A 13,543-nucleotide genomic window follows, 5' to 3' on the forward strand; every position below is an offset into this window, starting at 1 on the left:
GATACTGCATTATGCATATGATTCGACCCTCTAGAATATTCTCCAAGCCACTTTACATTGCTCCTCACTCCTCACATATTTCACAATCACTTTGGCAAAGCTTGGTGAGAGGGGTAGGGACTGGGAGAAGCAGTTTGTCGACAGCATGCTCTACCTGCGCAAAATCTTGACAGTGTAACGATAACGCCCATGCCCGCATGCGTTCTGGATGTAATTTGGTCTCGTGCGGTTACGGTGTTAAACCGTCATTACTTGTATGTTTGTCTTCTCTCTTTATAAATTTGCTTATAAATTTGTTGGATAATCGCCAGAAACGCGTACGTCGCGGCTGGAAATACTAGGCCGCGGCCTAGTATTTAGAAATATACCTAGTAGAAATACTAGGGCCGGGCCGCATAAAAATATGAAGGTCCGGGCCCGGGTCGGGCCGGGCCATTTTTCGATGCGCCCCTGCCGGGTCGGGCCCGGAAAAGTCGGCCCGTGCAGGGCTCTAGTCCAGGGCTCTACCAATTGAGCTAAGCTAACACGCCTTCTCAGCGACTTCCAGGGTGCGTCATCTGAAGGGACAAACCAGCCACTCTCTCTCACTTATCCTCCTTTCACTCTTACATTTTTGCTCACTCATACACACATTCATGCGACAGGGATCGACGCAAGCGCGGCAACTGTTGAACATGAGAGAACTGATGTTCTGAGGCTGGAACAACATAGAAGGGACAATTAATCACATACAAGGCCTCAAATTGCCTAAGAAATTAACGATGAAAGATGGAAGTCACTGAAAAGGTTAGCCAGCTGTAGAGATCGAACCCACATCTTCTGGATTGCCGCTCCTTGCAGTAGAGTTTCTCCAGCAGCTGGAGCGCCCTCTACCAGCCACGTGTTAACATTTGAGTAGTAACTTCGGGCGGGTCTCCTGCTTTCCTTCGGTTTGACTTGTCTCGCTAAATGATGTCCACTCAAGTGAAGCTTATTACAATCGCCCAGTACAGCGTACCTTTATTTAGTGGCTCTAGGTTAGACAAAGTTACACTGCACGTTTGTAATTTTTTGTAATGAAACATATAGACGCGACGAGCTTGCTATGCATGACTCTAGCCAGGCAAATCTCGCCGAAATTAAAAAGGAGTCTTAACTCTAGGAGGACTCTTAACTTAAGGAGTTTTAACTCTACATATCTAACAAAAACCATAGTAATACAATAACCGTTCAACCGCAACATAACAATTGGGCAAATAGACAACGTCTGAGATTACATGCGTGCGGAAATAGAATTCCGCAAAAGTTAGGGATTTTGGCATGAGTCCAAGCCAGCACACGTTACGACAATACCCCGGGAAATCTTCAGCCGAATGATGTGCATTCACAGACCCTTGACCCTTTGACAGCGCTACTCTGTCCAAAAAAATGTCCAGGCAGTTCATGGGTCAGAAACCGTGTCATAACAACAACCAACAACTTTAGCTACAGTATTTCTGAGGCCAAGTAGAGCAGGAACAGCCGCAATGCAGTCAAATCGTGTAGTCAAAGCAAGCGAGGATACGCACCCTTTACTACCCAACATTTTGCTGCGCAGCGCCGGTAGGCGACATCAGAGCCGTATATTAAAAGGGAGTCTGGCCATTAATGGGTCATGCCTATACCTGAAGCTCCACCCACTTTTTCAGCTTTCCGACCAATGAAGTCTTGAAATATGGGGCGCTATCAATCAGCCTATCCTCACTATTTGCCCCCCTATCCAACATGGGCAGCGCCATTTTGGGTGGCAAGTGGATTGGATGGGATTGAAATGGATACCTCTCGCATCTGCAAAAGTAGTGGATTGTTGGTGCAGATTTGATAAGCGCCACCTAGGGAGCGTAAGGCACGTCGGGAATTGTCGTCTGCTTCCGTCGTTGTACCGCTGCCGGCAGAACCACCCGCTGGGACACATTCTGTTGTCGGTATGATTTTTAAACAAATCTACATGAATAGTTGGAATATAAGAGGCAAGAATGTTTATACCCATGAAATCCAGCTGTTAAATATAAGATACAGCACAGCACAGTGTACAGCGCCGTTTTTGTTATGATTTCGTTGTGATCGCCGTGTTCACTAGGCCTAACACCGGCGACAAAACGTATTATTTTCAGTTAGATATCGATGGATGAGCATAAGTTGAAACTGATTTCCGAGAAATTTATATTAGGATGTACATTTGAAGCATAAAATCAGGTTAGTCTGTGAAAATTTTTTGTCACGAAATCCCCGCTTCATTGTGTTTGTTTTCGTCGCCATTTTGGGTGGCAGTATGGTGTCATGGCGACCCCCTTGGTAAAAAGCAAACCAATCAGAGGAGCGAAACTGTGATTGACAGGTCGAGCCTCTTTTTGTGACTCCTCCCAATGGCCAGACTCCCTTTTAATATACGGCTTTGCGGGACATACGACGCTGGCTCCACCTGCGTGGTGCAAGGAGCGGATCACGGTCCCGCGAAAAGTTCGCTTAGGGTACAGTGCCCTAGACAGTGCCTTAGTACAGTGCCTCTTCTAGGGCACTGTACTTAGGGCGCCCCGACGACACGTGGCGGCGCATCGTCGCTCGGGAGGAGACTTTCGTGTCCGCCGCTGCCTGCGCGTATCGATTGCATGTGTTTCTGCGGGTGTTTGGAAGTGAGAACTTTTTCTCTTTTGGTGCTTGCGTTTTGCGTGCGTAAACAGAGGTTCATTTTTTAAAATATCCTTGAAATTTACTGCAATCTTTGCACTCTGTTCGTGTGTAAGAATGATCTACACAGATGAAGGAGACTGATACGAGCACGCAGCATTTTGGAATGACTATATTCCTCGGAGCCTTAACTTTACGAGAAGTGAATGAAAGTATTTTTTTCTTTGTCTACAAAACTGCGATGACTTGGTATACGGGAATAAATACAAACCATTCGCTAATAGCCTTATTGGAGGTGTACTGCGATGAGCGTGATTTGTGGAGCATCAAACATTATAAGAACCGTAAAATTTTCAAATGATAGGTCTTTCAACATGATGTCAATACAATAACATTTCTTATGGTACAACTTGCGAGGAAAGATGCAGCAGTAAACGAAGTTAGCTAATACCCGTTTACTCGTTTACGCACCCGTTTACATACCGGCTTATGTATTCGTTTTTGCTGAATCGGAAGCGGGGAGAGGGAGGGATGATGTTTTCACTTTTTACCTTTTCATTTTTCTTTTTCCTTTCTGATCTGCAATGCGTGAAATTTTTCTGCGGCCTATATATACACTACAGACTCTAGAGCTCGTTCATGGCCGTGTATAGTGCTACAAAATATCGTTTCTTTGGTTTCATCATTACTTTCAAGCGAAAGACCGACTCATTAAATTTTCTGCATTTCTCCTTACTTATCTCTTTCCGGTTATTATATTTATTTGTCACCAGATACTGCAACGTTTTTTTGTAAGTGTAGTTCTTGGCCAGTCCTAAATTTTTTTTCCCGAGCTATGAGAACAGTGGCCGCTCCCACATAAAACTTCATTCTGTAGCAGCACATGCCGCTACAATTATATCATTTTAAATAGTTTGTTCATTGGAACGTCCTGGAACTGATCTGACTGATACGCCGAGGCTATCTCCAACGCGATGAATTTGACACCTGAATCTCGTCAGCCAATTTCTATAACTGAAAAGTGCTATTAGGGCGGCACTTCGGTAAGCGGAAATTATATCCTGTTAATTTAGTAACCCGGCTTAAATCATGTTGGAATCTCCTTTTTACAACTGGTTGGTCAGTCAGTCCAAGCCGCAAAAATAGTAGTTGTAAAAAATAGTAATTTTATCTCTGCTCAGATTGCAACAAACTGCATGCTACCGAAAGCGGCATTACTTTATAACATGACCAGAATTCAGGGACACCTCCTTTGATGCAGGTTCTGCCTGATAGCAGAAGAACATGTAGGAAAGCCAACTTGAAAGAAAAGTATGAGGTGAGGAAGAAGGAAGATGGAAAGAGGCGTGGGCAGACGAGAAAGGGAACATCAGATATCGCGCGCGGAGCTTGGCTGTCAGCAGCAATTGCCTAACGCAGAAGCAGAATGAAAACGTGATAATCAGTTCTTTTACCAATCCTTTCTTTGCTGTACTCTGCTGCTCATAATTCTGGGCTGCTACTCGTAGCGTGTGGAACGGGATGACCGGCACTCGTAAGGCTGGTCAATATACATTTTTGTTCTCTCTGTGAGAGAGTGTGTGAAGGCGGGGTAGTTGGACGCGGAGTGGAGGCGGGGTAGTTGGGGTAGTTGTACTCTCTGTGAGAAATGGGGATGCCGTCGACGATTAGAAATGTGCGTCCTGGGGCGACTTCTAAGGGGACTGTGCCGGTGTATGTGGGACAGCGTCGGAGGAAAACCTCAGAAATTACCCTACATTTTGATAAAAAAAATACTCCATAGGCTACTAAGACGAATTCAGTAACTGCACTTCACTTTGTTACGTGTACCTTGTTGCTCCGTTATCACGGTATCATACACTTCAGTTTGTTCTCGGCCTTATCATGAGGGCCTTTCAATGCTGAATTCCAAATTTTGCGTGTTACAGTCTCTTCCCGACACCATCAAGAAGGCTTGTCGGCTACCAACGCCCTCCCCTAAAAAAATGAAAATAAACAAACAAACAAGCGGAAGAGTGCTTATTTTCGGAACATCTATATAGGTGGCAGCAGCGTCACGTTCGACACAAAAAGTGATTGGTAAACCAACAGCTCCTAGGTAGCGTCGGGCTGCGCGCTTACGTCGCATATGGGGGCCTTTCTTATACTTTGTGATCTGCTTCGAGCTTTCTTCTCGTTCGCTCTTTCATTTACTTCATAGCAGCATCCACAATATAGTAACAGCGGGCCTTCCTGTGTGACGTAGGGCGCAGGCATTCTCCTTATCTTGGAGGTGTTGGGTAAACTCTGCTCAAATAAGTACGAGAAACCGAGAAAAAGGAAGAAAGGTGCAATCGCAAACTGTGGAGATAAGATGGTAGGGAGCAACGGACGTCATATCAAAGTTTCCTTTCAACGCACCAAGAGTAGAGTCGCGCTTCTGGAATTTTTGTGGGCGTCTTATTTGCTTTATTGTGGAATGGAGTGAACATGGTAGAAAATTTTAGCAAACCGTTCATAACGTGGCTTTCCTGAACGTGGCTTGCCAGTGGATAATATTCTGAGTCTTACATAACTGCAAATTGGCACCGACAAGCATGATAACCTTACAAACGGCCTGCTGAAACTGCTTTTATGCGCTTGCTATTGATAACCTGAAATAAGAGACTTCAACTAGCAAGCAACGACAGTTATCGCAGTCCCATATGAAGACATTTTATAATATGTATGCGAGAAGCGGTAAGGAAAAACGCGGATTCAAGTACAAGTTTTCTCACCCCCCCCCCCCCCCCCCCCCCGCAGTTGTTCGAGACTGTGCTCACTTCCGTCTAAGCCTCGTTCCCAGGGTTAGATCGGAGGGGGTCCAATGTGGGATTTCTGGCTCACTCCGCAAGAAACGGAAGCTGGATGGGATATCACGAATCACCTACGAAACACAAGAGCACGACAGAACTCAGTGTTTCAAGTCTTCAAGTTCTTTTGTTTTTCGTCAAGACTGTTCAGACATTGGGGACACATATCCCTATGAACCTGCTGATCGACGTTGTGTGTGTTGGTGATGGACAGTATGCTTTCAGAACATGTAAGTGGTGAACCAGGTTTCTAATGTTGTTGTTCTATGTCTTGCTAGCGATTTTCAACTGCTTGGTGAATATTCCCACATATAAAATTTTGAAACCTGTGAAATCATCTGAAATAGCTTTGACCTTTATATCTACCACTTGTAGTATATTCACGTCTACTGTTTTGTTATATGTGCAAGAATAATAAATGTTCACACGGAAACGGCATCAAGTGTAATTTCTTTTTACAGCTAAAACATGATTTCTGCTCGATTTCGTTCCCATTGACATTTCAGTGATTTATTATCAAAACTCACTAAATTCTCGTTTCTTTCAATAGGTATTTGTCCAAGATCGTTGATTGGGAATGGCAAGTTTTGATGACTTTCAATAAGAATTGTGAATGCGATATCCACTTTAACCGAAAGAGAGATCTGGGCTATTTTGAATTGGATTATTTTCAGCAGTAAGGCAGCTTTAGTAGTGATATACTGTACAGTGTATCACTGTTGAAGCTTTGACTGCTGGAAATAGGCCAATTCAAAATAGCCCAGAAATCTCATTCGGTTAAAGTGGATATCGCATTCACAATTCTCATTGAAAGTAATCAAAATTTCCCATTCCCAATCGACGATCTTTGACAAATACCATATTGAGGAAATGCTATAAATTCATACATTGTTGTAACGTTGCACACATACATTACTGAAACGTTGCAAAATTTACGTTGAGAGGACGTCACAGATGCATACGTTGCTGTGATGTTTACAATGGATGTTGCGCTAATGTTGCAAATGAACGTTGCAGATAACGTTGAAGTCGCGGACATTAGCAACATCTGAGCAATGTTCCAAGCTGACATTTAGACAACGTTACTGCAACTTTTTGTGCTACCTGGGTCCCGCATTGCGCGTCTTTAGCAAAACCGCTGTACCAGCTACTGCGGAAGCATTCCCAGTGGGCTTGGGGTCCTAGGCAGGAGGAGGCGTTTCGCTCCTTATCACAAGCTATAGCGGATACAGCTAAATTGTGGTTGCCAGATCTTAACAAGCCGTTCGTTATGCAAACTGATGCAAGCGATTATGGGCTTGGTGCAGTGTTGTTACAGGAACACGACGGTGGTCTATGCCCCGTCGGGTTCGCTAGTCGCACACTGTCGCCGGCGGATATGAACTATTCCGTTACGGAGAAGGAGTGCTTGGCGGTAATGTTTGGCTTGAAAAAGTTCGACATGTATTTGGATGGGACAACTTTTACCATTCAGACCGACCACCAAGCCCTCTCTTGGCTGCAGCGGTTGAAGAAACCGTCAGGCAGAATAACACGCTGGGCATTAGCACTTAGGGGCTATTCCTACCATGTAGAATACCTGAAAGGAAACGCGAACAAAGTGGCGGACGCTTTGTCCCGTGCGCCACTGGGTTACAGCTGTATGAATTACAGCAGGAATCTCAGTGTCAGAGCAGGTCATCGACCGGTTGTGTGGGTGACTTGGACCTGGTTAGAGCCGCTAGACGCGGGAGGTCCTCTCTCCCAGCGGAAGAGAGAGAAGTGGAGATTGGGTGCGCGTGCGATTACGCTAATCTCCCAGAAGGCGTGGAACGGCAGACCGAGGAGGGGGATCTCGTGGCCGCGATTGGTTTGAATCGGGCAGGTAACTCCTTGTCTTAGGGCACGATCGTAAGCAGGGAAGAACTCTTAGAGGCACAGAAGTCGGACTGTTTATGTCTGCGGGTGCCGGAAAAGCTGGCGGATAATAGCGCAGCTCACACCGGTAACGCTTGCAGATATGACGACGGGTGCCTGGACTCATATCTCTTGAGTGAGGACGGGCTTTTGCCTGCGATATATGCCCGGATTAGACGAGGAGGACGAGAGTGTTTCCCCCTTCAAGGTCATAGTTCCCAGGAAATTGCGAAGGGTGTTTATGCGTTATTTCCATGACTCAGCCCTTGCGGGTCACGGCAGTGGCAGCAAGATTTTTCATAAGTTATGCCGCGTCGCGACCTGGCCGGGGATGAGGCAGGATGTTATGCACTTGATCCGGAGCTGCCCTGTGTGCCAGAAAGCGAAACCGAGAGGTCAGGCAAAGCATTTTTCTGCATTCCGACGGGCAAAAGTGACGAGACGCGTAGATCGGCACAGAACCTGCCGGAAGAACTTCGCGCCTACGAATAACACACGTTTGAGCGAAGTAAATTTCGTGGCGTGTTTATTTTTAATTGCAGAACCTTGCACACAGTATTGAATAACAGTTCAACTGTGCGAAGAAGAGCCGGGCGTATCAAAGCTTGTTGGATCTTCCCATTGCGCTCCCTGTCCTGCGGTGCTAACAAAACGCCACTATCAGGACCACTTCACACGCGACGACTTCGAGGACAAGGAGACTCGAAAGAAGTTGAAGTGGACGGCAGTCCCAAGCAGTTTTGCATACCGGACACCTACGAGGCTGAGGAAGGCTCCTATCCCCCGTTCTTCGCACGCAGAGCTCTCCGAGGAGTCACCAAAAGACTTGCACACTGAAGTTGATGACAACATAGTGTAAGATCAAGGGGCAGTGGAGGATGGCAATGCGTCGAAATATATGTAGATATGCACTATGAAAATTATTGAAAACTATTCCTAAATACTGATCAAGGGGCAGTGGAGGATGGTAATGCGTCGAAATATATGTAGATATGCACTATGAGAACTACTGAAACTTATGAAAACTATTCCTAAATATTGAGCTGTAATTGTGAGTGAATCAACTTTGCAGAGAAAAACAACACCGTCACAAATTTCTGTGACCAGAGCATCGAGGAATATGCACAGGAAAAACCTGCAGACAAGTCATGTGATGGTCCCCTCGACGAGGTCGCAGTCTTAAAAGAAACGAGCAAAGGCTGAGACGGAATGTAGTGACTTGAAGCTCACGGTCTACTCCTCATGGAAGATCAACTGCTTGCGTTGGAGCGGGGGATTGGAAGAACAATCCATAGCACTTTACATGCGCATGAAAAAACGTTGGCATTCACATAGCCATTGAACATACCGGTCCACGACACATCCAGTGCGCATAGCCCAGAATAAGGCGCTTCGTGCCATGTTATCGCTATCGCCTCAAGAAAGTGTCTCTTTTGTATATCATGTTTTCAATATACCGTCGGTTCAGGTTTTGCTTATGCGTAGATTGTGTGTAATTGTTTTCAAACTGCGGCACAGTCTAATTTCCGTACCGTTTGTAAGTTTACAGGCCAAGACCTGCGTAATCCCATTAAGGAATCAGGGATCATTTGTCTTGACTTTGCCTAGTATTCGAACCAACTATGGCTACTTTTCTTTCCAGTATTTCGCGGCCAAAGTTTGGAACTCGCTTCCACCTTATATTCATACTTGTAATTCGTTAGTGGTTCTCAGGAAGATGATTCATGATTATTTCATGGGTGAAAGCGCTGTGTAATTGTCGTTGGTGCTTTACATATCAGGTGTTGACTCTTCATGTTGTTGATATTGGTGTTTTCTTCTTTGATTGAAAGGTCCTGGTCCTGTATGAGTCGTTTGTAATACTAATTATTTTTTATTTTTTATTTTGTGTTTCCTAGCGATCACTGTCGTATGTCAGCTTGAGTTGTATTCATACAATATTGGATCAATTCCACGCCTATGGCGTTTGATCCTTCTAATTCGTGCCGTATAATGCATTCAATTTCTTTACCCCATTTTGTATGGCATTACCTCTGTACAAGCTGTAAAATAAAACATTTGAACTGAACTGAACTGAACGTGTGAAATAGAAATTTAATTGCGAAGAGATGATAATAAAACTGGTGGAGGTTATTTATGTCAACCTGAAGCTGCACACACGAGCACTATAGTTTTATGTCCATAAAACAAGTGAACTAAAAGAAAAAAAAACTCATCTATAGAGCGCAAACGAGACTCGACGATGCCTTTTAGAGGCGAACACGCGCCAACATAATTCGTCTGTTAGCTACAGAATACAACAAACTATACTGTAGTGACGCTCGTGCCCTGTTTCATTAAGTATTAGCCGAGTCCCACCACAGGAAGTCACGAAATTTTTGGTGCACAGCCGCGAAATCAACGCGATGTAACACTGACTACAGCTATCCTAACACGCGATCCGCGGCGGCTTGGAAGCAATATGGCTGCCCGAGCAGACGACGCGGAGCGGTTGCGGTACTCCTCCCCCGGTACAGTGACTCTAACCAGCGGAATGCGATGCGCTTTGCATTGAAACGACCAGTGGAACACGCGCGCGCTGGCCAGTGCAGGTTTTTCTGCACTAGAACGACCAGTGGAATTCGCTACGATGAAAGATGGAAGTCACTGAAAAGGTTAGCCAGCTGTAGGACTCGAACCCACATCTTGGGGCTCAATCTTGATGTGCACATAGCGATCGTTATAGCTATTTTTCCAAATTTGCGCGCTCATTCCGTCACGCGCATTGGCCGTTAACCGGGGAGCACGAGCGTTTAGCGAGCGTTACGGGATAGCGAAAAGTTCAAAATCTAGCCCATAGACTTACCGGGGCATGGGCTCGCGCTGGGCGCTGCTAGCAGTTTCCCCTCCTGTCTTATTCTTACTCCGTGGCCCCACTTATACAATTTGCAGGCAACATTGAGTCAAGTTAAATGATATCAGCACCATAACTGTGAAAGATTAACTTCACGTTCAGTGTAGTAGTAGGTTGACTTGTGTCCACCTTTCCATGCAGTTCCTTTTTCTATTTTTTACCAACGAATCCACCGAAAACCATACGAACGTTCATCACACTTGAACAGAAAGTCATGCTTAATACAAACGTAGTTTGTCTCCACTATTCCGCAGTGTTTTGGATGGTTACTGATTTGACAAATTCTTATCACTCAAGGTCCATGCTGGCCATGGTGTTTGGCTGCCAAAATCTACATGGGACATAATCTTCCGAGAAGGAAATGAGAGCATGTTTGTAAAGAAGATGGCGGTAGCGATTTGGGGGAGAGATGCTCTCAGTGCTAGGAGTGTGCACGGTATTCTCCCCAATCGTGCAAAGGCTGAGGGCAAAGTCTCGGCGCAGCTCCCTATGACACCCCAGAAGGTTGCTGCAATCCAGGGTAAGCTCTACGGCAACTGTGCCCACCTCAGATTGGGTATAATTGAAGCGTTATCGGCAATAGTGGTTGGAGTCAAAAAGCGGTTACTGTTATTATTTGTGAGATATTTATTTTCACAAGTCGACAGTTCTGCAGTTTTCAAAAATATTTGCAGGGGCATAACTTTGAGATTCGGAAACGGCTTGCATGGCAAAGGATGGTGTACAGTACAGTTTCTTATCTAGTCTACACTTATGCCATCTTGTCACTGTTATACGCTCACAGTATTCAACATAATCGCCGTTACCCCACATCTTGAAGGCGTGAAAACATTTCTTGTACTTGACCTTGTTACTCTTATGTTTGAAAAGTAACCGTGGGTTAATATTGACATATTTCAAGTGACTTTAGTATTAAGGAGGTTTCACTGCACCACTATTGCCGGTAAGGCTTAATTTGTTTTCTTCCATGAGAGACAAATGTCACCAATCACCTGATTCAAGTATTGCCTATACATGCACTGGCAAGCCTATGGCATCAGAGAGGCAACAGGATGTGTCCGTCGATCTCAATCCTTGCATCTCTGATGAAAGTCTGTCTGGAGGGTGAGTTCCCCGCGTTCCTAAGTGCTTCACTTTCGAGATTCCAGAGGGGTGTGTGCCGAACGGTGTTGCAGATTTGTCCGCTCAAATCAGATTTAAATCAAATCCAAATCAAGTCAATCTTTACTCGTCAAACCAAATCGTTTTTTAATCGTGATTTGAATTTCCATGCTAAATCAAATCCGCACTTAGATCCGAACTTGCCAAATCCGTTATAAAATCCAGGAGTGTCGTCGTGTTGCCCAGTGGAGGCTCAGCACATCGAGGTCCCTGCTTGCTATGCTTTCAGGTGGACGGAAGCAGACTGCGACATTCTTGTGTGGGTGTGATTCGCCCCAAGTCCATATACGCCCTGAAACAGTTACTGAAATCCAAATTCAAGTCCCCCGAAGAAACTTCATTTCAACCGTATCCCTGGAAAAAATGCGGATGCAATCCAAATTCTGCTGAGAACGTTGGTCCAAATCAAATCCATCCATCCATCCATCCAGTTTCTGGGGAGCCTAAATCCAGATTTAAATCACACCTGTGGTTCCAAATCTGCAACACTGGTGCCGAACTAGCTTCCTGCCACCTTTCGTATTTACACGATTACATGACGACCACGATTGCAAGGTGGTCCCTGAACTTTAGCCTTAAGAATGAGGGGGGAAAAGTTTACTCATGTGCCAGCTGAAATTAGCAGCATTACCAGCCAAATTGACAAGCAACAGTCAGTGGCAAGAAGGGTTTGACTTTTATGCAGTAATTGAACCTATGAAGCGCACATTGCTGTGACGTTACGATACGTGGTGCATCACTGTGTATCTGAGTAACACAAATGATCTTGCTTGCCAGATGTTTGAATGTAAGAGCTCACTATTATTTTCTTTTCTTCAGACTCCTTCACTCACTACAAGAAGATGAGAGGAGAGGAGCAGGGAGAGCTGCCAAAGGACGAAGAAAAAAAAAAGAAACAAATTTGTCGTAAAATGCCTCAACGAAAAAGCCAGCCAATTGCGAAAAAAAAATTAAAACTTTTTCTTGAACAAACAGGTGTTCCTTGCATAAATTGCCACTTAGCACACCCAGCCAATCAGGAAGGCTGTCATAACGACATCAGGTAGACGTCATGTCATCATCAGCATCAGAACGCCTTTGACGTCGGCATCAGCATCAAGGCACCTCTGATGTCGACATCAGCATCAAGGCACCTCTGATGTCGACATCAGCTAGTTTTGATGTTAACATCAGCATCAGGAATGCGTCCCATATAACATCAGGCCTGATGTCGCTTTTTTCAATAGGGATTGATATAAAACAGATGGTCCCAACCGGAGGGGTATATTACGCGCCTGTGTTTCGGCTATCTAGTTTTCCGTGCGGCTGGCACGGTAAGTGGTCGACGTGTGGGTGCCTGGAAGGTGCGCGACATTTTGGTGTGTCGGCGCATGTTGAGAGGTGTGCGCGGGCAGGTTGAAATCGTGTGAGCTGTCCACACGCCCGTGTTTCCCTACCCTGCTGTAGCGCGTCGCTCGACAAGAATCTACGTGCGTCATACCGGTGTGATGAGGTAAGCCATTTTTTTTTATGAGATGGACTTGTTCATATTGCGACGATCTTAATATTTCTAATATTGGTGCTTCCAGTATAGAGAAGGAACGCGAAGGTGCGACTATACGGGATGTTCGGGGAGAGAGCAATCTGAAATTGTGTTTCTTCAAGCCTAGTTCTCACATACGACAACGGCGCACGGCAACGGCGAACGGCACGGCAAATTGTGTCGTTCCGACGCCGTAATGGCGCCGTTCTGGCCGCCGTCTCACGGCAAAAGGAAGTTGAGCCATGCTCAACTTCTGCCGTGCCGTGGTCCCGCCCACATCACATCCAACCAATGAACGGCCCGCACCAATGAAGATGGCGGCTTCTCAGCTTGATGCCGAGAAATTAATTGAACTTGTGAGAAGGTTTCCTTATTTGTATGATTTGTCGCATTCTGATTTTAAGAATACACAGAGAACACGTGCAAAGAGAACACGTGGAAATCCATCTTTGCTCGCCGCGGCTCGTGATGTTCGACATCACGTGAACACGGCAGCACGGCGAGGTGGAGCGACGGCGACACGCACGGCGGCGGCAACGGCACGTCACCGTTGCTGTTGCCGTGCGCCGTTGTCGTATGTGAGAACTAGGCTTC

At 45.6% G+C, this 13,543-nt stretch overlaps 1 long non-coding RNA gene across 1 annotated transcript; it reads left to right on the forward strand.

The window, feature by feature from the left end:
* The first annotated feature begins 7,784 nt into the window (after positions 1-7,784).
* Positions 7,785-12,512, forward strand: LOC135394388 (uncharacterized). Its single transcript, XR_010422869.1, has 3 exons — positions 7,785-10,786; positions 11,294-11,370; positions 12,247-12,512. It is a non-coding gene; the product is annotated as an uncharacterized LOC135394388 (long non-coding RNA).
* The last annotated feature ends 1,031 nt before the right edge of the window (positions 12,513-13,543 follow it).

Source organism: Ornithodoros turicata, chromosome 5, assembly GCF_037126465.1.
Source record: "Ornithodoros turicata isolate Travis chromosome 5, ASM3712646v1, whole genome shotgun sequence".
Taxonomy (NCBI): Eukaryota; Metazoa; Arthropoda; class Arachnida; order Ixodida; family Argasidae; genus Ornithodoros; species Ornithodoros turicata.